This window comes from Durio zibethinus, chromosome 26, assembly GCF_047325235.1.
Source record: "Durio zibethinus cultivar Kanyao isolate XHJ-2024 chromosome 26, ASM4732523v1, whole genome shotgun sequence".
Taxonomy (NCBI): Eukaryota; Viridiplantae; Streptophyta; class Magnoliopsida; order Malvales; family Malvaceae; genus Durio; species Durio zibethinus.
The window spans coordinates 19,173,810-19,178,761 of record NC_143187.1 but is presented as its reverse complement, the minus strand read 5'-3'; the positions used below and the strand labels follow the sequence as shown (position 1 = coordinate 19,178,761).

Genomic DNA, 4,952 nt, shown 5'->3' with positions numbered 1-4,952 from the left:
TATGAAATTACTTTTTTATATATATAAAAAAAAATAGCAAGACATCATAATCAATATCAATATGTTTGTTTAATTTATTGATTGAAAAAAAATAAATTAATAAAAACTAAAAAAAGTTTAATGAAATAATAGTTACATGAAAAAAAGGGTAATTTTTGTAAAGCTAGGGAATCCGTAAATATATGCAAGGTTTTAACGTCATGAAATCGAAAAACTAATTGACTTTTAATTTAAAAATTTATTTTTTTCAAAATAACTAAAATCTTAATAAATAAATATGTATAAAAAGTTTGCTCTATGTTGGTACCAAGCTGTGACAAAAGAACCTTTTTTTGTTTTTTCATGGCTATTTTTCCTCTCTCATTGGCTTGGTTTATATTTTCTTACTATTTCTTTTTCATTTTGTTTTCAGTCATTACTTGTACAGTTTATCTAAAATGTCAAAGGTATCCTTTGAAGCTTGTAAACACTCTCTGATATCCTAATTCTAAACCAATAAAATATCATAAACTAGTTCTTAATCGAATACCCCAAAGTCCACCAACCCAACAAATTCTTATTTTGCCACTTAAACCCCATCTACCAAAGTGTTGGACACACAACAACCACCACTCCCCATACCCAAAGCCCACCATTTATAAAAAAAAGAAAAGGAAAAGACTCAACTCCTTAATCTCTTTTAGGGTTTCATCTAATAATCTAATATAAAATAAAATGTACCCACAGCCATGGCCTTGGCCTCTCTCCCCACCCACCGTTTTCTATTCTATTTTCACGTTTTTTATTTTACTAGTAGCTTATAAATATTTTTTTCAAAATTGAAACTTGAAATTTCTATAATCAAAATTTTTTGCCATCTGTTTACTGCTCTTTAATTACCTTGTTTATTTTCGTTTGTACTACTTTAAGACTAGTTTTTCTGCTCACTACTCAGAGTCAGATCATTCACAATATTCCAGGACTCAGATTTGCTGCAATCTGCTTGAGGATTGGAGTTGAATTTAGGGAATATTTAGTATATAATCTTCCATATAAAACCAGAGGATTGGCAATGCTGAGGAGCTATAGCTGTTTAAGATGAATATGCTGTAATTATGTATAGGATTTTGCTCAGATGAAATTTTTAAAGTCATCATCGGAAAGAAGACTTCTCTTCATCCAACGACATGACAAGCGGAAAATTAACGCCTTTAGCAAAGGTAAGAAATCCGACAAGTCAAGTACCAGGCGCATCCACATGGCATGCAAAATGTCAAAAAAGAAATAGTCAAGCATAGGACAAGTTGCTACTAGTCAATGGTTGGGTTGATACATCTTTCGCATTGAATGATTGGTTCTTTTTGGTTTGTCATCTGACTTTTTTTTTTTTTTTTTTTGTATTAATTCTAGATTGAAACTTCTTGGCGATTTCAGCATGCCAGCATTTAAGCAATGGGTGAAGGAGGTGACTCAGACTCAAATACATAGCTTGTTTGAATGGGTGAGTCTTCTCACCCTCAATGTCAAATTGTCAATGGCAGATCTCCGTCCATCAAGCAAGAGCTTAAGTAGTTGATTATATTGGTTGAAAACTATATATTCATTTGAGATGCAAAATAGGAAATCAAAATGAGAAGAAATTAAGGAAAGAAGCTGAACAAACAGGAAAGAGAAATGGTTTTTTTTTTTTTTTTTTTTTGAGAAAGATATGTTATTACTACAGCTAACTAGAAAATACGACTAACCAATACTTTCTCAAAATCATAGCAAGAAACTATGAATTATTTCCATCACATATATTCTCAAAAATATAAAAAAAGAAATTGGTACAATCTAATCTTTGGCAATATTATAATTTTCTTCTATGTTGTATTACTTACTTGAGCGAGGAGGGATGCTCTGTTCATTCCTAAAGAAATTCTTTGGATCAACGGCAGTCTTCACATCCACCAGCCTCTCATAGTTTTCTTTAAAATAACTCTCCCCATAAACTTTGCCCTCTTCATATGTCCAATTTTCAGTGGCACCAATGTCAATGTCCCTATAATTCAAATAAGCACTCCTTGGATTCTTGGACACGAACTGAGTCATGAAATCGTGAAGCATTCTTGCTTGAGTTGTGTAATTCCTGTCTGCCTCATTTCCAGGTTCGTCCCAGTTCACGGAATACTGGATCTTATACAAATTCCCCGCACGATGAGGGAATGGAGTCTCCGCAGCCTTGATTTCGTTCATTCTCCCTCCATATGCATTGAAAACCAACCCCACTTTTCCCAATTCAATCATCTTTTCCCACAGCGATTCCAACCCATCTCTAGGAATTGGAGTCTGCACATAATCTGACTTCCTTTTCAGGAAATCAGCGTCATTAAGATCTCTATCGAGTAAGACTCTAGGTGATGTTCCCAAATCGAAATTAGCCCACCAAAGAACCGAGTCAATCCAACGCATTTCCGTACAGTTCTCTTTCCTTAGACGCAATTCAGGGAAATCCTTGCCCAACAGGCCTACAAGAGTATTGGCATCTCCCAAATACATAGCAATAACCGTCACTCTCAGCGTCCTTTGCTTGTTTCTCGTTACCGGTTGCAATAGCGTCCTCATGAAAAGATTATTATCGGTTGTTGGAGCAACATATTGCCACTTTAAAGCCACATCGGTGCCATTTTCTGCTAATAATCTTTCAACTCTGAAAACAGTAACCGTATCAGGCACCGGAACAAGCTTAATCTTGTAGGCTAAAACCACACCAAAACTGGCTGCTCCCCCGCCTCTTATAGCCCAGAAAAGATCCTCTCCCATGCCTTTTCGGTCTAGAATTCTTCCGTTAACGTCAACTATTTTGGCATCCACAATATGATCCACAGACAGACCATATTTCCTCAGCATGGTACCGTAACCGGCACCGCTAAAGTGCCCACCAACGCCAACAGTGGGACAGATTCCTGCAGGAAATCCATGGACTTTGCTCTTCTCCCAAATGTTATAGTAAAGTTCACCAAGTGTTGCGCCGGCTCCAACCCAGGCCGATTCATCCGCCATATCAACAGATATGGAACGCAGATTAAACATGTCAAGAATGAAAAACTGCTTGTCAAAAACATAAGATAAGCCTTCATAGTCGTGGCCACCACTACGGATTTTGAGTTGGAAACCAACCTTTTGGGAACAGATTACGGCGGCGGAAACATGGGATTCCTCCAAAGGAGTGATAATGATATGTGGTTTTGGGGTGGAAGAAGTATTGAAACGAGCGTTACGAATATAGGCACGCAAAACTGATGTGTAAGAGGGATTGGAGTTAGAGAAGAGAATGGTGGAAACGTTGTAGGATGGGATGGATTGGCTCAAGCATTGGAGAAGGGATTGATAGGCTGGATCTGAGGCTGCCCATGAAAAGGAAAAGTCGAAGAAAACAAGAGAAAGGAGAAGCGAAAGCCACAGCTTCATCGAAATTGGCATTCTACTTTCGTTCATGGGTCAAGTGATCGGCATCTGTTGAAGATTTGATTTATAAGGTCGATGGTATGAAAATTCTATGCTACAGTTGTTAATATTAAAGAGGATTACGCCTAACTTATGGCAGGACAGCTTTCTTTGGAAAAATATCCAGACTGGAAAGGAAACACGATTTTATTATTTATAATTCTCCATATATATTATTTTATGTCTGTTTTGCCAATTCAGCGCACAGTATTTTTATTTATAATTCATATGTGCTAGTTGGTTGATTCACACCATGTACTTTTCCATATGCATATGCAGAAAAGTAGGAAGCAATTCTCGGCATGCTGCTACTTGGTGTACGCATTTGAACAAATTGTTTAAAAAAAAAAATTAGGCTTAAGATAAAACCTAAACAGACGTTTGAAGGCATTATTATATAAACCACACTTGGTACTGCACAATCTTTGGTGGATATTTATATTAAGTTTTAGTTTTCTCAGCTGATCATTGCATTTATTTCTTCTATTTTTGAAAAAAATACTAATTTTTTGAATTCAATACACTAATGTGAGGTTATACAGAAAGAGAAATAATTAGTTAAGTTTATACATCTTAATGTGATGCGTCAAAGCAAATGTTATTATAATAATGAAGAAATTAGTGTGATATGTTAGAATGATTAGATGTCATTAAGAATTAAGATTGGAGATGGGTTGATTGTGGTCAAAAACATTGTGCGGCTACGACTTTCAACAATCACATGTTGACTCTGGGGCTGGTCGACGTATTTTCACATGGCTTGGCTCTACGCCGCGTGTCTCCTTCTTGTCCTCAATAATCCTAATCGGCAACAAAACAACCAATATATTAAAGACTATTCTAATATTAGCCGTTTGAAATTTGGCAAAAATTGAAGTCTTGTTGTTAGAAAAATAAGAAAATGAAGAAATGAAAAGTCAATCCATTCCAAGGATGATGTATGGACAAAAATCTTGCTCCATTCAATGTACTCGATAACAAAAGCGTGTTTTTTTTTTTTTTTTTTTTCTTTCTTCTTATTACTTTTAATAAACCAACACAAATATCTATTAAGCCTTTCAGCCAAAGTGCTTATTCTTTTGAAGTTAAAGTTGGATGGGACGTTTGGGTTGCACAAAAAGAAATAACTCCTTCCCGTCTGGTGCGGGAGAAAACACATATCTGATGCATTTCTATTTAAATGCATTATATTTAATTATATAAATATTAATTATATTAATAAACTTATTACCTAATGTATTAATTGAGAGATTAATTTAATAATATTTATATGTAAGTAAAATGTAATTTTTATTAAAATTATTTTTCATAAAAATTATACCAACAATTCATTAAAATAAATTTATATTTAAATTAAAATCAGATGTAAATTATATATATTCCGGAGATTAAAAATGATAACTTGATCTTAGAATAAAGTGGATTTGATAAAAATGCTAACGACTAAGGTCGAGTTGGATTTAGAGTGAAAAAAAAATCTGTTGCAT

At 34.5% G+C, this 4,952-nt stretch overlaps 1 pseudogene across 1 annotated transcript; it reads right to left on the bottom strand.

The window, feature by feature from the left end:
* Positions 1–1,730: 1,730 nt before the first annotated feature.
* On the bottom strand, positions 1,731–3,585 carry LOC111275408 (berberine bridge enzyme-like 21 pseudogene; annotated as a pseudogene). The gene has a single exon (XR_016333974.1). The product of XR_016333974.1 is annotated as a berberine bridge enzyme-like 21 pseudogene (transcript).
* Positions 3,586–4,952: the final 1,367 nt, after the last annotated feature.